Raw genomic sequence first — 26585 nt, forward strand, 5'->3', positions numbered from 1 at the left:
ATACCATGCAGTTTCTTTCAATTTCTTCAAATTTTTACCCATTTGGATAAATGAGAGATACCATGTTAAGAAGATTTGCCTTCTTGATGTAGATAGGCTCGGGTAGTTCCTTTGGCCTCCATATCATCTTTGCCTGCATGTATTTCTAGCTTTATACCAACTACCTTCTTAGGAAGCATTAGAAAACATGAGAATTCTTTAGTCTGTTTACCATTTCCATGTGGGTTCCTGGTAAGGTTAAGAACATTATTTACAAAGAATTTCAAAGTCATTTACTCTCCTCAAAGCACACAATTACTAAGTTAGGTATTTACTTTTCTATACTTAACCAATTGACAAGCTCTGATGGATGAAATAAATTTCTCATCTCTAATTATTGTGCTTCTGATAAGCAGTCATTATCTACGAATGAATTGAGTTCTAGCTTGGTGAGTACCACTTGAAATTTTTCTATTTCACTACTAAGGTACGAAATATGGGAACAATATTAAATTTGAATTTTATAGTAGGATTTCTGATGTCTCCTTAGAATATAGACGAATGACGAAGAGTGGGAATATTGTTTCCCCTTCTAGTAATACAAGAAGAGTAGCAGAGTGCATTCTGTTAAATTGGGCTGTTATAACAAAGTACAGGACTGAATAGCTTATGTAACAGAAGTTTATTTCTTATAGTTCCAAAAGTTTGGTAGTCCAAGATCATAATATCAGCCAATTTGATTCCCAGGAAACTCTATTTCTTACCTCTCACTATTTGCTTACATGGTCTTTCCTTTGGTTCTGTGGCACAGGGAGAGACGGATGGATTTCCCTTCCTTTTCTTAGAAGCCTAACAATCCTATCAAATTAGGATCTATCCTTATAATCTCATTGAACTTTATCTCATAAAAGCTCTGTCTCCAAATACAATCACATTGGGATCTAGGCTTCAAGCTGTGAATGTTGGTGGAATACAATAAATCCATGAGCAGGATATTAAGCACTACAAAAATGTATTGGTATATTTTAGTTTAAATAATCAAATTTCATATGGTGTAAATCTCCTTGCTGGAAATTTTTGTGTATTTTCATGGAAGCAACCAAAATTACACAGCATTAAACTACTATCCATTTTAAGGAAGACCACAAAATTAAATCAGCAGAGGCCTTCAATACATGGTAGATAGACTTGTGATATTCACAAATCCATCTACAATATTTCTGTGCATTGTGTTAAGATCTTATTCATGTCATTCATGTAGCTTAAATATCTTATAATATGAAACCTAGTGTGACAGTTTTGATATGATTTAATCCTCCAAAGGTTCATATGGTAGATGTTTGGTCTCCAACTTACCAGTATTGAGAGATGATGGGAGTTTTAAGTGATAGGGTCCAGTAAAAGGTCAATTGGGTACCACCCTCCAGAAAGGATGAATTCCTGCCTCATGGGAGTGGATTAAGTCTCACAGGACTGAATTAGTTACCTTGAGAACAAGTTGCTATAATGCACATTTAGATCAATTCCTGGCTTCTCTCACCACGTGACTTCTCTCTCACACATATTCCTGCATCATGAAGCTGTCTGCCAGATACGCTGCAATCTGAAACCTTCACCAGATAGGTTTACCTCACCCAATTTTGAACTTCACTGCCTCTAAATCAGTGAACCAAATAAATCTCTTTTCTTTATAAAGTACCCAGGCTCAGGGATTTTGTTATAGCAATATAAAACAGGTTGAGACACTTGGGGCAGTAGATTTTTGAAATGATAATTTTAAATCATGTGATTATTTATGTATAATTCCACAAGGAAAAAGGAACACTCATATTCATTATGTTAAATCAAATAGAGGTATAGATTTCATCAATATTAGGGATCTACTGCCAACTGTAGTAGTGATTTATGGAAATGTTCTTAAATTTTAATTAATGAGCTGCCTGGCAAAATCTAATGCCAAGTGGTATACTAAATAGTAAAGATTTATCTCCTTAGTATAAATAATTCCTCAGGTCATGAATTTTGTTTGGGCACAGTTGAAATATTCTTTGAAATTTTGAAACTTTATGTGCTTTTTGACCTCAAATTTTAAATAGGATTGTGGGAAATCAATTTTAAAACTCACCTAATTTCTGCAGCATAGTAAAGTGGTTTAGACACATAGTATGTGAATAGAATTACAGAAGATTTCACTTCTTTGAAGTTCTGGATAAGGACTTAGGAGAAGTAAGTATACCTACCCAAGTAGACAATTGTGGCTAATTGTTTAGGTATATTGTTGACTTTATTGCAGCTATCTCCAAACAAACAGACATTAAAGAAATCAGTACATAGGTTTGCCAATGAAGAGTATGTATCTAACTTCATTGATCTCAAATATAGGGCTCAGTAGGTCCTTTTAGACTATCTGCTTCCAGAAATGCCATCAGAAAAACCCACTGATCATTTAAAGCTTAATTTATGTAATTTACTGAGTGAGGGAAAGCACCATCATAATTACATCTTGAGTGTTATACGAAAACAACAAAATAAACGAAGGATATTTATCAGACTTTGAAGTTTAGACTTGAGCGTAAATTCGGCCATTTAAATGGGAAACTCTTTGGAATTCTAGTACTTTTGTGGCATAACACACCAGGGTTATGGGAAAAGTGATACATGGATAGTGAAGTGATTCCTTTTTATATGCAGGATAATTTTTTTAACTTTTATTTAATGAATATAAATTTCCAAAGTACAGTTTATGGATTACAATGGCTTCCCCCCCCCATAACTTCCCTCCCACCCACAACCCTCCCCTTTCCCGCTCCCTCTCCCCTTCCATTCACATCAAGATTCATTTTCAATTCTCTTTATATACAGAAGATCAGTTTAGCATATATTAAGTAAAGATTTCAACAGTTTGCACCCACATAGAAACACAAAGTGAAAAATACTATTTGAGTACTAGTTATAGCATTAAATCACAATGTACAGCACATTAAGGACAGAGATCCTGCATGAGGAGTAAGTGCACAGTGACTCCTGTTGTTGACTTAACAAATTGACACTCTTGTTTATGGCATCAGTAATCACCCTAGGCTCTTGTCATGAGTTGCTAAGGCTATGGAAACCTTTTGAGTTCACCAACTCTGATCATATTTAGACAAGGCCATGGTCAAAGTGGAAGTTCTCACCTCCCTTCAGAGAAAGGTACCTCCTTCTTTGATGACCCATTCTTTCCACTGGGATCTCTCTTGTGGAGATCTTTCATTTAGGTTTTTTTGTTTTGTTTTGTTTTTTGTTTGTTTGTTTGTTTTTTTGCCAGAGTGTCTTGGTTTTCCATGCCTGAAATACTCTCATGGGCTTTTCAGCAGGATCTGCATGCCTTAAGGGCTGATTCTGAGGGCAGAGTGCTGTATACTTTTGGTTGAATACTGTAATCAATACACAGTTATTCTTAAGTGTTGAAACTTAACTGAAAAGTGATCACTGTTAAATATAAGAGTGGAAATAAGAGAGGGAAGAGATGTGCAATTTGGGACATGCTCAAGCTGACTTGCCCAAAACAGTAGAGTTAGAAACATACCAGGGGATTCCAATGCAATCCCATCAAGGTGGCATGTACCAATGCCATCTCACTAGTCCAAGTGATCAATTTTTGTTCACAATTGATCATAATGATAGGACTAAGAGCCAAAGGGATCACATAAACAAGACTAGTGTCTGCAAATACTAACTGATAGAATAAAAAAGGGAGAGAAGGATCCAACATGGGAAACGAGACACACAGCAGACTCATAGAATGGCAGATGTCCTAAACAGTGAAGTGATTCTTAATGAAAATTATTGTATTGATACCACAGCGATTTACCCAGATAATCGGTTTCTTTGCTTCAGTAAATCAGTTTACAAGAATTGAGTGAAATGACTATATTTATATTCACTGATTGGTTTGCAACCTTACTTACACCTGTGACAATCTCCTGTAGTTAATACCCACAACCACACAGAGATGGTAACCTACTCACTCTAAAAGTTCCTTTTCCATTCTGCATCCAGAAAGGTCTTTTTATATGACAAATCTGATTGGGAACCTATTTATCTTCTCCATTTTTCTTGAAAAACCTCTCCCTTCATTGTATGATTGGCTTTATCACTTCCCTCATCAAGTGCATTGTGCTGTCTTCCACAAAACAGTACAGATGTTTTCTGATTTACAGGGGGGCTATGTCTCAGTGTACTCATTTTAATTTGAAAATATATAAGAAGAAAAGGCATTTGGTCAAAATTTTGATCACTTCAACAAGGCACCTGAAGCAGCTGAATTGTATAAAGGGAAGAGGTTTGTTTTGGCTTATGGTTCTGGAGATTCACAGTTCAAGATCAGGCAGGCCCTACTGATTTACTATGGGGATGATATTGCTGGAAGACTCCTGAGATGGCACAGGACATCATATGGCAAGGACAGGGAACATCTACATCTATATCTCTTTTTAAAGCCAACACCAATTGTGGGAGTTCCACTTACATGAGGTAACCCAATCTCGTCCCTTCCAAAAGACCCAATATATGAATGTCATCATTGCATTAAGTTTTCATCCCCTTAGAACAATTAAATTATGACTTTGGGGAACTTAATATGGGTCTCCCAAGAGGGGAGCAGGAACTCAACTTCTTTAGCCAATACCAGCTGCCTCTCAGGATCTGTACTAGCAGAAAACTGGAGTCATAACATGAAGCCAGATATCAAATCCAGCTTCTCCAATGTGAGACATGGACATCTGAACTGGTGGTTTAAATGTCTGCTCCTGCACAGAGATATTTTTCTTTATGTCTTATCATTTCTTTTTCTCTATCTATAATAGTTCCCAAATATTTTCCCATGTTCTCAGCTGCAAAACACATATATTTTACTTTACATGTCAAAATACACTTTGCAAGGGTAGAAATTTGGATAGACAGTTAAAATTCCACTTAGGAATCCTGTATCCCCATATTAGAGTACCTGTGTTAGAGTCTTGGCTCTTTTTCTGATTCTAATTTCCTGCTAAGGTGCACTCTTGGAGGTAGCAGGTGATGGATCAAATAGTGGGGTCATTGCTACCCACTTGGGAGACCCAGGTTGAGTTCCCAACTCCTAGTTTTGGCTTGGCTCAATGCTACCTGTTGCAGGCATTTGGACAGTGAACCAGCAGATGGAGAAGTGTGTGTGTGTGTGTGTGTGTGTGCGTGTGTGCTGGGGGGGAGATATATGCATGCATATCTATATGTCTCCTGCCTTGCAAATAACTGAAATGAGCAGTCAATTTTAAAAAGGCACTTTGGAGATACAAATAAATCAAAGATCATGAGATGAGATTTTTATGCTGGATTATCCATGTTTGCCCAATGTAATAGCAAAAGTCCTTCTAAGGGGGTCACAGGGAGAACAAAAAGAGAAGACAGTGTCAAATGGAGGCAGAGATGGAGTGATTTGCTTGGAATATAGGTGACTTTAGGAAGCTAAAATAAATTTTAAAAATGGATTCTCCCTCAAGAGCCTGCAGAAGTAAATAGCCATGCTGACATTCCAAGTAGCCCAATAAAACTGATTTTTACTTCTGACATCCAGAACTGTAAATTAATAAAATTTTGTTATTTTAAGCCACTAAATTTGTGATAACATATCAACAATATGCTTCTATATGTTAAAATTCATTGTTAGATGTACTAATGGTGCCACCTATATCTATTTTTCAGAATTTGCAAACTTTGCTTATTATAGTAGAAATTAAGCATGCAGCATTTACCATTTCTTTAAAATTTAAAAATTTCATTCATTTATTTATTTGAGAGGCAAAGGGAGAAAGACCTATAAAGATAGAAAGAGCTCTTGTAAACTGGTTCACTTAAGTGCCTGCAATGTGTGCGGCTGTGCCAGGCTGAAGCCATGAACCAGGGACCCAGTCCAGGTCTCCCAGGAGGTGGTAGGGAATCAAGTATTTCAACTACTAACTACTACCTCTCAGTTATGCAGCGATAGGAATTTGGAATCAGCAGCAGAGCCAAGACTTCAATCTAGACATTCCAATACGGGTTATAGATATTATAATCAGTGGTTTAATAGCTAGGCCAAACATGCACCTTTGTTTATTTTATTCCTTACTGACAAATATTATTTATATATATTTATTGAGTACAACTTTATGCTTCATTAAATGTATACATGTGGAATAAGGCAGTCAGTCAAATGAACTTATTCATCATCTCAAATATTTACCAATTCTTTTAAATTTGATGGTTTGTTTATATATCACTTGTTTATTTCATAAATTACAAGCTCAAAAATGGGACTTTTTGAAACTTGTCTTTGTAGCTTTCATGTCCAGTAGAGATCCTGGCTCATAATAGACACAAAAATAAACTTAGTTTCTGTGACTGGAAAAATTGATAACATTTCAGAAGTTTTTTAATATGTAAAGATAAAGAGAAGTTGCATAATAGTAAATATCTCATTTATTCCACACTATTTTCTTCTGCTTCTAAAGTAATGGTTGTTTCTATATAGGTAGATACAAAAGTACAAACCTTTTAATTTATTAAAACTGTTTTATTGGACTGGCACTGTGGTGAAGTGAGCAAAGCCTCCACCTGCTGCACTTGCATCCCATATGGGCAGCCAGTGTCAAGTCCCAGTGGCTCCTTTTCTGATCTGATCCAGCTCTCCGCTATGACCTGGGGAGACAGAGGAGAATGGCTCAAGTGCTTGGGCCTCTGCATCCATATGGGAGACCTGGAAGAAGTTCCTGGATCCTGACTTTGGATCAGCTTAGCTCCAGCCATTGCAGCCATTTGGGAAGTAAAACCAGCAGATGGAAGGCCACTCTCTCTGTCTATCCCTCTCTCTTTCTGTAACTCAACCTCTCAAGTAAATAAATAAACTCTTAAAAAAAAACTTTTTTATTACTTCCTTCCACCTTCAATATATAACCAGTTGTCGGGAAACTTTCCTACTAAACAAAGAATTCTTTTGATTATTGCTGAATCATATAGTTTTAGACCATTAATCAATCTGCTTTGCCTAAATCTTCCCTCTACTTTACGATGATTAAAAGAGAGATCAGATAAATTAATTAGATGGGAGATAACATTTAAAAACAATCCTCTACACACCACTAACTATGATATTTACCTTATAAATTTAAAACAGCTGCTTCATCACCTCATTTAACTTAAGTAACTACCTGGATGATGCTAACAATTGATCTAAATTTTAATATATCACATGATTTTAAGAGCAAACTTTATGGTTCTCTTCAAAATATGGAATATAATTGTTAAACTCTTTGCCAATTTCCTCCTTGTCAAATTGTGATTATAGATTCAGTCACTCAGAAAATACATGAGTGGGCTTTTTCTTCATACATTACTATAATGCTCCCTGCTTTGTAGGACAACATGCTAAGAATAACATAAGATCCTCTGTAGCTTTTATTTACCTTAAAGCAGTGGACAGGAACTGAGTGTGAGCTAAAAGAGCTCATCAAGGAATCTCTGTTACCTCTAGAGTACTCCAGAAACAGAGTCCGTCAGACTGGGTAATGTGAATGGGCCGCTTTGGAGAAGGAATATGTACTATTCTTTTTCTTTAAAGATTTATCTTAAAGGCAGAATTACATACACACACACACACACACACACAGAGACAGAGAGAGAGAGGGAGAGAGAGTCTTCCATCCTGTGGTTCACTCCCCAAATGGCCACAATGGCTAAAGCTGGGCCAGGCTGAAGCCAGGAGCTTCTTCTGGGTCTCCCAAGTGGGTGCAGGGAACCAAGGACTGGCACCATCCTCTGCTGCTTTCCAAGACGCATTAGCAGGGAGCTGGATTGAAAGTGGAGCAGCTGGGACACGAACCAGCACCCAAATGGGATGCTGATGCTGCAGGCAGCGGTTTAACTCGCTATGTCATAGCATTGGCCCCATTGAATCCTTTTAATTTGAATAATTTATAGTCATTTTTGATTAATAAAACTGAATGTTTTATCATTGAGAATAGAAATAGTAATTTTTAATATTGATAGTTCAAATTTTGTATCTAGGTGGATCTTTATTTGTAGTCTTACATATATTTTTAAATTATCGCATCAGTCACTCTAAAATAATAATAGCTGTGTGCCAGGAATTGTACTGAATGCTTTAATGATAGGAGTCTTATGATTCTTCTATGACTAGCCAATCTAGGAGCCGGCTATTTTCTAGTGAAGCAAATATGGCTGTCTGATTAAAAAAGTTGTCCACTGATATTGGATTAGTAAATACCAGAGCCAGGAACTGAACCCAGGAAGTCCTGGAACTTAAGTGTTTATTATTCTGCTTTGTATGCTACATTAGGCATCCTATAAGGTGCCAATTATCATATTATATCTATGCCCTCCTGAATATTTTGAAATTTGTATTTTAAATGGACAAAGAGAAGGTGGTAATAATGATGACTAGATGCATTACAGGAACTCACCATAGAGGCAGTTCTTGTGCAGTGGAGCTGGCTTCTGTTTGACGAGGACCTGTGCTCCTCTGGGAAATACAATGTGCAGGAAGGATGGATGTTTCCTCCATATTCGTTGTGTCTCTTTGGCAGTTTCCATGGTCAATGTATGTAAAAGTACTAAAATCTCCTCTAATGATCTTGTGTGTTCTGTATAAGCATTTAGCAGTGCTGTTGTGACTTTGCTCTCCTTTGTGTCAAATCGTGAGTACTTCAGGGTTGAGTTAAGAACCCTTGAAGAGTCCATAAGTTATCTTCTCCAGAATTTTCATTAGTCCTTCACTGCAGGAGTAGTCGTGAAGAGCGCTGGCTCTTTTCAAAAGACTAATTTCAAGAAATTGAGTTTAAAGATCTAGTTGGCTCTTATTGGTGATTCATAGATTTTTTTTTTTTTTTGATTCATAAGAAATAGGAAAGTGCTCTGTTAGGCATAGCAAAGCAGTCAGTTTTTGCAAAGTGGATTGAGCAGAAACAAGGAAATAGGAGAGAGAGAGAGAGAGAGAGAGAGAGAGAGAGTTAGTTCTTGGTTCCAACTATACTTTGAATAATTTTCACCCTGCTACCAAGTTACCTGCATGTTCAGAGTGACTGCAATTAAGTGCCAAGACGTAATCTTTGATTCTTGGCTATAATTTGTTTCTTCCTTCATTATCCGGCTACTATCTTTAAGGAGGCAGCAACGAGAGACCTATACTTTAGTACTCACCAAATGCACGTGTAGTGCATATTCAGATGTGGTCTTAGGAATATTTGACCCCTGTAAATGAGAAGTATTAACATATCTTCCAAGGACAGACTCAAGAAAACCCACGTTCTGTGAGTTGGTACCTAATGATTAGGTGGAGATATGTTGAATGAGCAAATAACTTTCATGGGGAAATAAAGAAACCCAAGATATGACCATTTAAATTTGATATGATAAAGAAATTAAGGAACAGATATGGAATAACTTTTATTTTTTAAAAATTAATTTACTATTAGTGCTTTCTTGCTGGTAATGGAGATTTTAATTTAATCCTATATATAACACACTTAGCTGGTCATGTATATAAGACATTTCCTAAATTTTGTGAAATAATAAATGTTTTGCTTTAAAAAAAACTACATATAATGTGCTTTGTCATAAAATATATACTCCTAAAAAGCAGTTTGTAAATGAAATGAGTGTAACAAATAATTTTTGGCTCATGAAATTATTTAAAACTCTTTTATAAAAATGAATATACATGAGTTTTCTTATATAAACACTAACTATTATTATTCTTAATAGATTCCTTTTAAAAATATTCTATTCTAAAGTGTACATGAACTACAGAGGGAGCAGGAAGGTTTAGAGCACTTGTTTATGAAAAGGTGTTCATTTTCTACAAGTTTTCAGAATGTGTTATTTTACAAAATCATCTCCTCTAATGCATTTAAAATTATGTGCTTGCCTTTAAAAACCTAGTTTATATAATTTAATTAAAGGTACGTTTTGTATACAAGGCGACAGCTAAATGTTTTCATCTTGTTAATATTTTATTTTAACAGATTTTTTTTCTTGTTGATATGAATACAGTTTTCAGTACTGACTGACCTTTAATCTTCCCATAACCTTTAATAGACAGCTTATGACAATGGAAAAGTTTGACATTATTATTTTATCTAAAACAGAGGGCAATGAGTAGGGTTATTAGGCTTTTGTTTTTGAGTTACAATATTTTCAACATTACAGAAAACACCTAAATAATCCAATAATGGTACTTAGTGGGCTCATGAAAAGCTATTATCTATGGTTCACGCACTTTCAATTTTCAATAATTTTCTGAAAGATTGAGGTTGACTTAATGGTGCATATTGAATTTATCTTATCTCTGCTCTCAAGTACATCTTATTTTTGAATTTTAAAGATGCTGCTTGGTTAGGCTATTATTAAACATAAGTATATATGCAAAGAGATGTATTTGCAGATTCCAAGTGGAGATTCTTTAAAAAAATCACTTTTATAAAAGTTATAAGATTCAACTTATAAAGTAAGGAAACTTCAATTTATTTATTGCTATTTTTAAATTTTTATTTTTTGTTTCAATAGGAGACAGAGAAAAAGAAGGAGGGGGGGTCGAGAGAAGGAGAGAGAGATTTCCTAGTCACAGTTCAATTCCCAAATGCCCACGGCAGCCAAGACTGGCCTAGACTAAAGCCAGGAGCCAGAACCTCAAAGTAGTCTTCCATGAGGATGATAGAGACCACCTCCTGCTTCCTCCCAGAGTGCACAAAGGCTGTAACTGGGTCAGGCGTGTAGCCTAGATTCAAACCCAGGCACTGTGATATGGGATGCAGCTGTCCCAAGTGCAGTCTTGTCCCAAGGGCTCAGTTTCTAATATGATAGACAAGTGAAATTCACTTTTTGTTAAAAGTTATGATTTTTCTGATTTGCCTTTTAAGGGAAATCAACTTTATGATTTGTTCACCAGAAGCTCGACAATGTGAGGATGCAGGGTATTTACTAAATCTGGAGGAAATAACACCTGATGCTCATCCCCAAGGGTGCTTGTTAGGGCACATGTTTTATATTTGAGATCATGACCAAAATTAAAATATTGTAATCTCATTTCATAATGTATGTTTTAAAATCACTTTAACAAAGTTTGGTTACCAGTTAATCACAGTTTCTGGCCTAGCATTATTTCAGTATAAGGGAAACTTCAGTTTTGGTATTATTCCAACAATTGAAATGCATTCTTTGTCTTCATTCGTCAAATTATCCTCTTAACATACTTTGATATGAACATGTATGTATAATTTGGATAATGATCAACCTAAGAACTACTGATTCCAGACTATTATCATTGTGTTTTGTGTTTGTACCACTTCATATGTGCCATTAGAATTTATGCTATTTTTAGAAGCATTTACTACCGTCTTATATGGATCATCTCATTTTATAAAATAATTCTTTAGCAGTTTTAAAGGAAAACAGTCTGAAAGATGATTATAACATATATTTGTAGCAAGATTTCTTATTTAGATGTTTATTGGCTTTTTGTGAATGTAGTTTCATCAGTTTGTGAAGCCTCTGATACTATCTGCAAATGTTTATGTGCCTGTGCATCTTTTTGAGGAAATAATTCACAATCATACAAAATAAGTCAGTGATACTTCTCTTTAAATTCTAATCTCTAAAGCCATAAAGGAAGTTAGACAGCTATAGAAGTAATATGATATATATAGAAATAAGCATACACACATGCAAATATTTGTGTAGACTGATAGCAAAGAAGCTTGATGTGTGTTCATTGATCTAACTGATTTCACACAAAAAGGTATGTTGAAGTTGAAGAAAAGTGAAATATTTTAATAAAAGACTTTGTAGCCTGATGGACCAAATGAATTCTATGCCTAAATGTATAGGCATTTGAAAACAGTAAATGCTATATTTTCATTAGTAGAGATTGTTTGAGATGGTCAGAATGATCTAGACAACACAAAATTGTGCTTTCCCCCCTTCCACTCTTTTCAGCAGCTGTCAAAGCTTCATACTGTGTGAACCAGAGAGGTTTTTTTTTTTTTTTCCAGGCAGAGTGGACAGTGAGAGAGAGAGACAGAGAGAAAGGTCTTCCTTCCGTTGGTTCACCCCCCAAATGGCTGCTACAGCCGGTGTGCTGTGGTGATCCGAAGCCAGGAGCCAGGTGCTTCCTCCTGGTCTCCCATGCGGGTGCAGGGCCCAAGGACCTGGGCCATCCTCCACTGCCTTTCTGGGCCACAGCAGAGAGCTGGACTGGAAAAGGAGCAACCGGGACAGAACTGGCACCCCAACCTGGACTAGAACCTGGGGTGCTGGCGCCGCAGGCGGAGATTAGCCTAGTGAGCCGCGGAGCTGGCTTACAGCACTGATTATTGATTGAAATCGCTTATAAGTTCATTCTTTTGCTCACCAGTATGCTTGTGGACCTTGAGTGAAAAGCTTCATGAGACCAGCAGTGTTGTTTTCCTTGTTCATCACCATATACTACATGACTGGACCTGTGAAGAAACAATGTGTATGTGCTAAAGACATCTAAGCTTTTCTCTTTCATGATGACCTTCTCTGAAGGCAGTGAGGTCACAAATTCTTTCTTCATAATAGGACAAATATGGGGTTCTGCAGGAATGACTAATGATGACGTGGTCATGGTCAAATGTTAATTAAGGGAAACAAAATCTGAGGAAATGGTCAGTCTACATTGTGATCTTGTTTAAAAGCAAAGACCTAGGATTTTATATTGTAGATTTGGATCAGCATATGAGAGTAGTTGCAGGAAGTTCCTGCTTATCAAGCTAACTGGCTACAAAGGGATTCTCATAGCCATTTATGTATGAACTAGAAACTGATCTTCTGTATATAAAGAGAATCGAGATGAATCTTGATGTGAATGGAAGGGGAGAGGGAGTGGGAAAGGGGAGGGTTGCAGGTGGGAGGGACATTATGGGGGGGGAAGCCATTGTAACCCATAAGCTGTACTTTGGAAATTTATATTCATTAAATAAAAGTTAAAAAAAAAAAGAACTAGAAACAATTTCAAATCGGGCAGTCAACATGGGGTAATGCTAATGCCAGAGCCGGGAAGGATCAAGATGAGCTATTATGAGTATACTTACGTGTGGATCTAGGCTTGATTATTTAGTACCAATTGGCAGTAAGAAAGAATATCACTCAGACAAATTAACACACTGGGCTTTCTCACCTTATTGTTTACAAGCATATTTAACTCCCTTTAGGTCTAGAAGCCCTTTAAAATCATATGATGTATAAAATCATAAGAAGATGACAATTCCAGCTTGTAGACTTGATAGCATAAGAGATGTTATCCATATTATACAATTTATTATGGTAATAGCATATATAACATAACATATATTAACATATATAACATATAATATATAACATATAATATATAAAATATATAAAATAATGTAATTATATAGCAAATAATGATATAAAAGTATAATGAATTATATATAACTTATTGTATATTAAATATACATTTATATCAGATCTGTACTGAGTTAGTAAACAGGCTTATCCATCATATATCTCCTTATGCAAAGGCCAAAAATTATATTAAACAGCTGCTCAAAGAAAACAATAGGGACAATTTTACACTAGAGAGAATATATGGGAGGTAAAAGGATGTTGAACTCTTACTCTGAACATTGGTATCTGTAAGAACATATATTGATCAATGAACATTTTGGACACAGCAATAGTAAGCTCCTAGTTTATTCTTCTAAACTTCAGCACTATATAATCAGTAACTAAATGTCTAAGCACAGAAATGAAAAAGGACATAAAACAACTTAAAAGGATTTAAAACAATAAAGGATATAAAATAGGATATATAAAAAGGAAACTATCTATTATGAAAAGTAGCCCCTTTATTATTTTAAAGGACAAATAGATAAGAACAGAGAAAAGCAAAATAAGTTTAAAAAATGTATATTCAGAAAAGGAAGTTAAAGTATAACAAAAAGGAAACGGGAGGAATGCATTGATGAAAATAGATCAATAAATTACCAAAGAGTGTTGTAGCATAAATTGGATAAGCAAATTCAAGGAATAATATATGAATTATTTAAAAATAGCTAAATTACTGTTGAACTTATTTAAAGAAAAAAATAAAAATTAAGAGCCATTAAGTAGATAATACCATAGTTGTGGATGAAGTTAAAAATTATAAACTGAGGAAGGTGTTTGGTGCAGTGGTTAAGAACTGCTTGCTGTGCCTGCATCCATATCGAGTGCCTGGGTTCCTATTCTGACCCCGCTTCTGACTCCAGCTTCCTGCTAATGCATACCCTGGAGGCAGCAGATTATGGCCCAAGTCCTTGGGTCTCTGCCACTTACATGGGACATCTGGATAGAATGTTGGATTCCTGACTTCGATCTGGCCCAGCCCTGGTTGTTGCAGGTGTTTGGGAACAATGGATGGAAAATCTCTGTCTGTCTCTGTCTATTGCTGTCTATAAAAATGAAAATAATCAATAAGCATTTAATTGATAAAATATGAGCCATATTGAAGTTCTATAGATAATATGTTTACCAAAACATGGTTCTTACACTCCAAATGAAATTTAGAATTTATTGAAAGAAGGAGAAAATTAAAAAAAAAAAAAAACACTGACAGCGCATGTTGCAAATGATGACAAAACCTTGAGATAAAAATAGTAGAATCTCATAAAGAATATTAGACTGCAACAGATTTACACGGTGGTGTTCAAGTGCCTCTGAGAAAGACATTTGAAAAGTGAAGGAAGGGAGTAAGGTCAGAGGCAGAGGAAATCCAGTGTACAGAGGCACTGAACTCACCAAAGATGTACAAAGGCCCTGTGAAGGCTACTGGGCAGGAAAAATGGATCATGTTTACTTCATTAATAAATTTAAGTATATTCAAAATCACATATTTTGATACCAGCATGTATTCATGAGATTAAATGACAGAATTATATTACAAATCATATATGATCAAAGTAATCCTTTTGTGGTTTGTTTTATATATGACCTTGATCTATCACACGTGCTTCAGCAATAAAACCAAAAATCATCCCTCTAATCATATCTTTCTTATTCTGCTCACACTTGAGAGGGTTCTGACTTTTTGCCTTGGGATTCCTTTACACTCTTAAAAATTATACTGAGAATCACTGAATACATTCTCTACAAAGATTATTTCTATGCCAAATATACTTTTCTACATAGAAACATTTTTAGCAGGATATTTTAATCTTTTCCTCCTCTTGAATTTCAGCTTGAGCCCTGTGAAGACTGTCAAAACCTCTCTTACTATAAGATTCTCCCCTTATCCAGTTTTTTCAAATGTGTACACTATTTGTCTCTGTTAAGTCAGTCAGGTAATCTTTACCACCAGATAATCTGCTGTTTACTTTCCACTTTCTATGATACCAAGCTGCAAGAAAATTGAATCTTCATATAAATTTCAGATTGCTATCAATGAAAATTCTAGATTTTGGAAAAGGAGACTGTAGTTTTTCTCTCTGATAATTTATTGCAAATAAATGAGCAGAATTGACATCACAGATTTTTATCAGCTTCAGCAGGTTCTCCATTAATACTTTGAAAGACACACCAGAAAAATTAGATCTACTACAAAGGGATACCATGTACACATGTGACTGCCTTTGTAGTTCTCTGATTACCCGCAATATTTGGAATTAGAGATAGAAGATCTACAATAGATTATTTTCCTTGAACTTATTTATGGTGTTATATAATAATTTGTGTTGCTTTTCTGTGAGACTTAAAGTCACTTTTCATGGAATAAGCATCAAACCCATTGTCCAATTCAGGGATTGAAGATTTCTTTTTCTTTGTTTTCTGGCCCAAAATTCTCTTGCCAAGATCTTTCTGACTTCATTTCCAGAAAACATATTGTGTTGAATTTAGCTTCTACATTCCAAAACAGTGTGCCTTCAACCTTTCAAAACTTTTAGTAGTGGAACTACCTAATAGTTATAATGCATAAGCTGAAAGAAGGAAGCTAGGCATCTATGGAACCAGTAGGACACTGGGAATGTTGCTACTGATTTGAAAGAGATCTATGTAGCCAGTAATGAATTCTTCTTTATACCTTCATTAATCTGAACTCTTTTTCTACTTTTCCATGGATATGGTGCTTTCCTTCTTAATTATACAATTCTAAAATGTCAAGTGTTAATAAGTAGCAGTAACTAAACCCAGCTGTTCTTCAACATATATCCATTGCAGCAAAGATTACCCTAACAGACCTTTCCCTCACTCTCAAAAGGAGCCCTTCATGTCTTCTGTATTTCTTGCTGGCTGATTATTTCCACGGAGAAGTATACTATAAATATGCTGAATGTGCAGAATTCACATCTCATAATAATAGTATTTTTCCAAAAATAAAATAGGATACTTAGAATTATAGAGAATGTTTATAATAAAATTATTTTTTACATCCAAGTTATTTTCCATAAGTGTACTCTTTTGACAGAAGAACACCTGGCAACCATATCCTGTGTATATTCATTTACATTTCAATTATCTGGTGAATATCCAATCTACAAACCAGATGCACATTCTCTTCCACACTGAAATCTCCACACAGAGCAGCTGTAGCGGTTCAGTTCCTGTCAGCTCCCTTCCATTTACTGGTGCTGGAAGGAAAAGTGAACTCTTCTCAGAGTAAAAGTTAACTTACATAGGGGCTCCCTACAACTTGAGCAATTCACATAGCTGAGGGAGCTGTGCCTGCAAATTGATTCACGTTGAATGGGATTGCTGACATCTGAGTATTAACTTATCATCTTATTCTTTGTTTGCTGTTTGATCCGCCTGCTTCATGCCTATGTTTTTTTTCTGTCGTACTTTTTAAAACAATTTACTTATTTGAAAATCAGAGTTACAGAGAGAGAGAGAGAGAAAGAGAGAGAGAGAGAATCTTCGATTTGCTGGTTAACCCCTGAAATGACTACAATAGTTGAGATTGGGCCAGGATAAAGCCAGGAGCCAGGAATTCCATCCTGGTCTTCCATGTGGATGTCAGAGGCTAAAGCATTTGAGCCATCTTTCATTGTTTTCCCAGATGAATTAGCAGGGAGCTGAACTGGAAGTGGAGCAGCTAGGACTCAATCGGCAGTCACCTGTCATAGGCTGCACCACAGTGCTGACCCCTTTCCTGTCATACTTTATTTTAGTCATCAGTCAGATATTATCCCATTTTTCCCCCTTTTTCAAATTGTTCTATAGTCTTTTGTAATAATTAATTTAACTCTATTGTTCATAATGCGCAAATTTTGCCTGTTTTAATGAGTAAGAATTACTACATACAGCATTCCCTGTTCAGTTTACAAACTTTAACTTGCCATTCTTTTTCCTTTTTCATTATTAGCATACTACATATTAACTATATAGTATATATTAAACATTATAATACATTTTATTATCATTATTTTGAAGGAAAGCAGTAATTCATTTTCAATATTTAAATATTTTTTTGCTCTTTTTTTTTTTTTTTGACAGAGTGGACAGTGAGAGAGACAGAGAGAAAGGTTTTTCTTTTCCGTTGGTTCACCCTCCAATGGCCGTTGCGGCCGGCATTTATTTTATTTAAAATTTAAAATTATTTTGTTTATTTTATTTTAAAATATTTATATTTATTTATTTGAAATACTGAGTTACATAGAGAGAGGGAGAGACAGATTTTTCATTCACTGGTTTACTCTCAAAGATGGTTGCGATGGCCAGGGCTGGGCCGAGCTGAATCCAGGAACCCGGAGCTTAATCCGGGTCTCCCACGTGGATTAGGAGCCCAGGCACTTATGTCATCTTCCACCGCTTTCCTAGGCTTATTAGTAGGGAGCAGGATTGGAAGTGGAACAGCCTAGCCCATATGGGATGCTGGCATTGCAGGTGGAGGCTTAACCTGCTCCACTGTTATGCAGAACCCTACAATTTAATATTTCCTTTTGGGTTAATTTTGTTTCAAAACATTATTTAGGCCGGCGCTGTAGCTCACTGGGCTAATCCTCCACCTTGCGGTGCCAGCACACCGGGTTCTAGTCCCGGTCGGTCGGGGCGCTGGATTCTGTCCCGGTTGCCCCTCTTCCAGGCCAGCTCTCTGCTGTGGCCAGGGAGTGCAGTGGAGGATGGCCCAAGTACTTGGGCCCTGCACCCCATGGGAGACCAGGAGAAGCACCTGGCTCCTGGCTTCGGATCAGCGCGGTGCGCCGGCCACAGCGGCCATTGGAGGGTGAACCAATGGCAAAAGGAAGACCTTCCTCTCTTGTCTCTCTCTCTCACTGTCTACTCTGCCTGTCAAAAAAAAAAAAAATCCTTTAATATTTACTCTGGTAAGCTTGTCATAATTGATTATCGCATTTTACTCTTAATGTCTATGTAATTTTCAGTTTCCAGAGGTATTTATTAAGTATTTTGTTGGCTGCTATTGTCTTTTCACATTAATCTTCATTGAAGTATATCTATCTTTTTTTTCTCTGCCTTTCTTTAAAATTTTTTATTGTTTGATTTTCAGAAATTTGGCTATGATAATCTTAGATATGAGTTTCCTAATATTTAACCAAATTAAGGTCTGTGGTTATTCTTTAATTTGTGGATTTTGTAGAGGTTTTGTTAAATTTCATTAAATATTATATCTAATTTTCTTCTTAAGCAATAAAATTACAGATTATTTTTTACTGTGCCATTAAATTCTACATGTTTTTAACAACATTTTCTTTTTTTTTAGTTTTCTTAATACATATTTAAAAGGCAGAGGGGAGACGGAGAGAATGAGAGAAAGAGAGAGAGAAAGAGAGGGAGCGAGACAGAGAGAGAGATGCTCATCTTCTGATTTTCTCACCAACTACCCACAACAGCTGAGGCTGTAGAGCAGGCCAAAGCCAAGAGCCAGGATCTCCATCTAGGGCTCATATGCTAGTGTCAGGGACCCAAGTACTTGAGCCATTATCTGCTCCCTCCCAGGGTTCGCATTAATAGGAAGCTGAATCAGAAGCAAAGCCAGGCACTTCAATATGAGATGCACACACCCAAGTGGAAACTTAATCTACTGTGCTGCAATGCCCACCAGATAATGCTGTATTCTGCCCCCACTTTTTTCTATTGTTACTTTTTCATATTTTATAATTCTCTCCTCTGGTTCACTAATTCAACCTTCAACTATGTCTAGTGTGCTGTTTAATCCATTCAACAAGATATTCTTTTTTTTTCAATTCTATAATATTCTTTGATGTTTAAAAAATAGATGCCAGTTTTGCAGTGAAAATTCTTTTTTTTTTTCATTAAGTTCATCTTTTGTATAGGCTTTTCCCCCCTGTTTTCTGGAGATACTACTTGGATTATTTTAAATATTTTTTTTTCTTATAACTTTAATTGTGAAATCAGTATAGATATTTTATTTTTGATTGTTTTTTCCTCACGTTTTCAATCATTTTTCTTGGCATTTGGGTATTGTCAAGAGTCAAATTTTCTGCTTGCTGGCTAATAAATGAACCTTCCACTGTTTTGGGAAAGATAGCAGAAAAAAGAAACTCTTGGCTTCTTTAGAGGATCAAGGAATTATCATTCACAGAACAGCAAGTAGTATGATCACCTATGTGTTTGTATTGGTTCCTTTTCATTCCAAGTTTTAGTAGGGTGATGAAGAGTGTTTCATTGTGGAAGAACAACCACAAGTTTAGAGAACCCGACTGTTTATAAAAGAGTCATAATAAGCATGCTTGTCATTTTCTGTTGTGGAAGAAAGGTGATAGCTTAAGTACTTGAGTCCTTGCCACCAAGACAGAAGACCCGAGTGGAGTTCCAAAATCCTGGCTTTTGCCTTATCTCAGCTCAGGATGTTGCAGCCATCTGAGAAATGAACCAGCAGGTGGGAAGTCTCAGAACCTCTTTGTCTTTTGTTTTTTTTTTTCCTCTGTTCATCCATCTGTTTTTTCTCTCTGTTGCTCTGCCTTTCAAATAAATTAAAATTAAAAAATAGTATTAACGATAATGATGCCTGAATTAAGGTAGGATAATGTTTCTTTTGAGTTACTTAAAAATTACAATGTCAGAATCACTTGCTATTTCATTAAGTAAAGTTGGACTTATAATCAAATATCAAACTTTTAAGAAAATTAAGAAGCTATAGGGTTTTGGTTTTTTTTTTTTTTTTTTTTTAATTTTTTTTTTTTTTTTTTTTTTTGACAGGCAGAGTGGACAGTGAGAGAGAGAGACAGAGAGAAAGGTCTTCCTTTGCCGTTGGTTCACCCTCCAATGGCTGCCGCGGCCGGCGTGCTGCAGCCGGCGCACCGCGCTGATCCGATGGCAGGAGCCAGGAGCCAGGTGCTTTTCCTGGTCTCCCATGGGGTGCAGGGCCCAAGCACCTGGGCCATCCTCCACTGCACTCCCTGGCCACAGCAGAGAGCTGGCCTGGAAGAGGGGCAACCGGCACAGAATCCGGTGCCCCGACCGGGACCAGAACCTGGTGTGCCGGCGCCGCTAGGCGGAGGATTAGCCTAGTGAGCCGCGGCGCCGGCCTAGGGTTTTGGTTTTGACCCTGCCAGTAATTGCAGCATATGTAGCAAGAAGTTTAACTGCTTTGTGTATATTCAAGAATGATTTCAAAGTAGATAATCTCTTCATTCCTTTTCAGCTATAAAATTAAGATTAATTACAAACAATAAATGGCTAATTGCACAATAGATTAAAATCATAAATGTAATTTTATTTATTTATTTATTTTATTTATTTATTTTATTTATTTATTTATTTATTTTATTAGGTTGTCTGAACTCCTTGGTAGCTGAAAGAAATGGTTGGAATATAATTACTAAAAATATAACATAAATAAAAAATTCTTAATTTAGTGATAAATGTAATACAACTTAATGTACAAAATTATGTCTCAAATATGACTATTAATTTATGTATTATTATTTAGCTTTTAACTGCACTTTTTTATTTTTTAGAACGATTTACCTTGGCACCAATTCCTATTGAAAATTTTCTGAAAAGGAGCTCTGTTCTTCACTTGGAAAAATACCAGTCTGTAGAATTTAAGACAGAATGCATGGTAAGAGGTGTGGTTAGATATTTGACCTACTAAGAGCCAGCGATCAATGAATCTGTGATCTGCTCCAAGGCTTTTAAGGCTGTTCACAGCAAAGAATAAATAGTAAAAGCTGCTTAGGCAATCAGTAGAGCTGCCTAGAATCTGATTGTGATCTGCAGGAAGTCATGATGTGGCATTTTTTACTACTCTGAATTTTTTTCAGTATCATTAACTAATTATATCAAATAATAACACCCCCAGGTTATTGTATTGTCAATCATAATTGATACTACACTTGATCTTAGCCAAAAGGCCGAGAAGCCATTGTCAATCATAATTGAAACTCATACACACTACTGACATTTACCACATTTTCTTGGTTTATGAGAAAATCTTAGAGATGAGCTGAGTTTAGAGCAATAATGTGGACATGGTAATTGTTCAGTAAGTCACAATTTTTATTGAGTTATATTTAAAATACAGTTAAATTCATGAAATTTAAGAGAATAATTTGATGAGTTTTTTACAAGTGTATACATGCATACAACCATAAGGCAAAGATCAAGACCATGAATGTTTTTCTTACCCTGATATTCCTTTATGACTTTTTCTTGTCACTACCACACTCCCAGCACCGAAGATACTGTTAGAACAATCTACTTTCTTGAAGTGCGTATAATTTGAGTTACACGATACACTTTTATCTATTTTTTAAAGATTTATTTATTTATGTGAAAGTCAGAGTTACCCTGGGAGAGAAGGAAACACAGAGAGAGAATGAGATCTTCCATCACTGGTTCACTCTCTAATTGGCTGCATTGGCCTAAGCTGCACAGATTCAAAGCCAGGAGCCTAGAGCTTCCTCCAGGTATCCCACACAGGTTCAGGGGCCCAAGGACTTCGGCCATCTTCCACTGCTTTTTCAAGCCATAGCAGAGAGCTGTATCGGAAGTGGAGCAGCTGGGACTCGAACCGGCGCCCATATGGGATACACTTTTCTATGTTTGTGTCTGATTTATTGTGCACAACAAGTTGTTTTGATATTTATTCCAATTGTTTCTCTATCAACAATTTCTTCTTTTTATGGGGAATTTTATTCTATTGTTGGAAAGGGAATCCTTTGTTTATTCATTCTGTATAGATATTCAGATTGATTTTAGTTTTGATCTATTATAAACAAAGCTGATATTGATGCTTTTACATGAATCATTTTGTGGAAATGCTTTTATTTCTAATTGAGTAAACAACTGTGAGAATAATTTCTGGACCATACTGTGGTTGTATGGCAGAATCTGAAATTTGATTAGTCTTTCTTAAAATGTGGTATACACTGAAACCAGTGTAAGTGTTAACTGTAAACAACCAACTTTAGGTGCTTTTGTAATCCAAAAAAATCACATCTTTGATGGCAAATCAAAGGTAGTTTTATGAGGAAGCTTCTAAAGAACAATCATGATTCAGCAAATTAGATGTGTAATAGTTTGTGCCAATTACCAGGGAATTGTCTTTGGGTAAGCCCAGAATTTATTCTCAGTTTTGAAAATAAGATTAGATTAACTTAACTGATGTGCTAGTTAGCTCTATGATGTTGCTCAACTTGTTTTACCTCCCTGAACATCAGTTTCATTTTCAAGAGTATTAGAGAACTAATAATATCTGCAGTGCAAGATCAATAATTATAACATCTGTGATGAGTATGCTATCATATTTTCAAAATTGTAAAGAGTATTTGGTTAAAGAAGGTGACAGGGCCAGGCCCCGTTTAAACCTTGTATATAGATTTCATCAAGTGAGTTAGAAAAAGGGGAGAGTGGAGTCAAGTCACATTCCTTAGGAAGGCAAGTGAGCTTATTTGTCTGCGTATGTATAAAACGTAAGTAACAGATCAAATAATTTATTTGAGAGTACAAGCAATAATATCTACCTCTGATCAAACTGAACATTTGTTAATCTTGTTCTATACCAAATATAGAAAAATAGTAGATGAATCCAGCACCATAACAAATACAGGGGCACATGCTCTGAATTGTAGGTCAAATGAAAACATTTAAGCTGTAAAATGAAATATAAGGTTTTAAAAAGGTCATTTAGAGTGCAAGTGAAATTTTTAAAGGCAAAATCTAAATTGGCTCTATTCAAAATAGAAAGCTGTTGTTTAAGAACACAGAGGTTCATCTTGCTCTCAGATGAAAATTACATATTGATGATTACACCTTTTCCCAACATACTTGTAATGAGATTTTCACAATAAAAGTGTGTGAATTTTTAAAATAATTTGATTACATATTTACCTGGACTTTTATAATGAAACTTACTATAGTACAGTTTTAAATAAAGAGTGGTTTCTCTACATCTTTCTTTTGTTTCTTTCACCAGGAACTCTTTATGGGGTCAACAATTTCACAACTGCTTACTTGATTTAAAAACAACAAACACAACCAAAAATATCTAAAATTGTTTAAAAAGTGTAATAAGAATAAATCTTGATTATCTGATTTATTATTCTTTACATAAAACATCTTATACCTAAGAAGGTGAAAGTTTCACTTTGTTTTCTTGATCAAATTATTTTTAATTGAAAATAAAATGTTATGCTCTGAAGTTCACTTAGATATCAAAACTCAAGGTTTCAAACCTATTGCTAGTGATGAAAAAGATCTGTTAGAACACATATCCTCCAAATAATTCTGCTTTTTTCTTTCTAAATGATGAATTTAAAATATTATGACACTGGAGCATTGAGATAATGTTTTCCATAGCATTTTAGAGTCTTAAATCTGAAAACTTCATGGACGAGAAAATGATTTTACATAGCCACAGCTTTAATGCTTTTCTTGCCTAGAGAAATTACCAAATTATTATTGTTTCATCAAAAACTAAATATATTCTTTTATATTTCCAAAGCATGGTCCCCATGGACAAGGACAATTGAACAGAGTTAAAAGGAAGCAGCTTTTAATTTATTTTCAGTTGGCAACTAAGAGAATGAATTCTTTCTCTTATTTATTTTTATTTAATCTATGAGGCTGATGGCTCCCCAGTGAAAGGATAATATGAATGCAGCAATCAGGGCATTATTTTAACATCCGTTGCACTCTATATTAGGTTTCTTTATAGCATTCCCTTGTGTCGCGCTAAAGACAGAATGAAGAAAAGTCTTTTGTGGTATGTTTTTGAATGTTGGTTTTTTATTCAGATACATCATAGGCTCCAAGATAATGTGAAAATGCAATTAATCACATAATATATGTTCTAGAGAAGTAATGTGGCACCACCATATGACACTGCACTGAGTGCAAATTATATAGATGTGTTTGTTTCTTTTGGTGATATCAGATATCACCAAGGGCATTTTTAGATTTTTTCCAATGTGGCCAATTCACAAATGGACAATGAATTTACTAAAATGGGAAGGAAGGATGTTTCTTATCCTCAATTTGTTTCCCTTTCACTGATATTTTCCTTTATTTCTGATGAACTATTAGGAAAAATTAGTGAATTAATGGTATTATTTTCTTAGCTTTTTGACATATAATTTTCATGTGCTTTTGTCTGCTGTGTTATCTACAAATAAATTCCATTTTTCCTTAAAGCTTAGTCTAAGACATTGTTGATAATCTATGCATTATTAAATTAGAAGATAAAGATGCCTAAATATAGGAAAGCCTAATAGAATGAGCTGGTTTGTCATGTTATGTTCCTATTCTCTTTTGTGTTGAAAACAGTGTGAACTATTATCCTGTTATTAATCCAAGAATGAAAGTCATTATATAAGATTCAAAGTAATTGCAGGAACCCAGCTTTTCTGCATGCAAGTATATATTTTTCAATTTATGTATGTACTCAAACTCTTCCCAAATATTTATTTTTTGTCTGAAAGGCAGAATGATGGAGAGAGAGAGAAAGGAAGAGAGAGGGAATGACAAGATGAAAGATTAAGAGAAAAGATGAGAGAGGGAGAGAGACGGGAGAGGAGAGGGAGAGTGAGACGTTCTATCTACATTTGGTTTTTTCTCCAGATGTCCACAACAGCTAGGACTGAGCCAGTCTGAAGCCAGAAACTCCACCTCGGTCTCTCATGTGGGTCACAGAGGCCTAAGTTCTTGAGCCTTCTTTTGTTAATTTCCCAGGTATATTAACAGGGAGCTGGATAGGTAGCTGAGTAGCTGGAATTGGAACTGGGCTCTGATTTGGGCTGCTCATGTCACAGTTAACCCACTGCGCCACACATGGCCTCTGTACTAATTTTTTAATATAAATGTCGACAAACATGATGTCTCATGAGATACAGAATGATATGTCCTTTTTGGACATATTTTATAAATTTTTTGAAAAAAATAATTTCTATCCTTTAGATAAAACTGATATTTAAAAATAAGAAGCTTAACCATATTACCTAAAATTGCCGATGTAGATAATGTAGTATAGACACATTGGTGTTATAAAAACAGAAGTCCTTATATAAAGTCCAAAACATGGACATAATTATATTCATAATTATGTAAGGTGAAAGAGTATTGATTATATGCCACAAAATACCATCAGTTGTCTAAAAACCTAGTTTTAGTAAAATTTAGTTAGATTCGTAGCTTCATATCTGATTTTTATACCATTTTATATAAGGAGATATCAATATTAATGGAAAAACTATTTGCATAATTGAATTATTGTTTAGGACAGAAATCACAGTATAAGACCAATGAAAATAGAAAAGACAAAACAGTTTCTAATTGGATTTTCTGTTGATTACTACATAAAAGAGGGATTTTTTAAAATTTTTTTTAATTTTTTTTTAACTTTTATTTAATGAATATAAATTTCCAAAGTACAGCTTATGGATTACAATGGCTTGCTCCCCATAACGTCCCTCCCACCCGCAACCCTCCCCTTTCCCACTCCCTCTCCCCTTCCATTCACATCAAGATTCATTTTCTATTCTCTTTATATACAGAAGATCAGTTTAGCATACATTAAGTAAAGATTTCAACAGTTTGCTCCCACACAGAAACATAAAGTGAAAAATACTGTTTGAGTACTAGTTATAGCATTAAATCTCAATGTACAGCACACTAAGGACAGAGATCCTACATGAGGAGTAAGTGCACAGTGACTCCTGTTGTTGACTTAACAAATTGACACTCTTGTTTATGGCCTCAGTAATCACCCTAGGCTCTTGTCATGAGCTACCAAGGCTATGGAAGCCCCCTGAGTTCACTGACTCTGATCATATTTAGACAAGGCCATGGTCAAAGTGGAAGTTCTCTCCTCCCTTCAGAGAAAGGTACCTCCTTCTTTGATGACCTGTTCTTTCCACTGGGATCTCACTCGTGGAGATCTTTCATTTAGGTATTTTTTTTTTTTTTGCCAGAATGTCTTGGCTTTCCATGCCTGAAATACTCTCATAGGCTTTTCAGCCGGATCCGCATGCCTTAAGGGCTGATTATGAGGCCAGAGTGCTGTTAGGACATCTGTCATTCTATGGGTCTGCTGTGTATCTCACTTCCCATGTTGGATCATTCTCTTCCTTTTTTATTCTATCAGCTAGTATTTGCAG

The 26585-nt window shown here is 35.5% G+C and overlaps 1 pseudogene; it reads right to left on the reverse strand.

Annotated features, from left to right (window-relative positions):
* Nucleotides 1-21151: 21151 nt before the first annotated feature.
* On the reverse strand, nt 21152-21356 carry LOC127484079 (U2 spliceosomal RNA; annotated as a pseudogene).
* Between the last annotated feature and the right edge of the window lie 5229 nt (nt 21357-26585).

This window comes from Oryctolagus cuniculus, chromosome 12 (assembly GCF_964237555.1).
Source record: "Oryctolagus cuniculus chromosome 12, mOryCun1.1, whole genome shotgun sequence".
NCBI classification, from domain to species: domain Eukaryota; kingdom Metazoa; phylum Chordata; class Mammalia; order Lagomorpha; family Leporidae; genus Oryctolagus; species Oryctolagus cuniculus.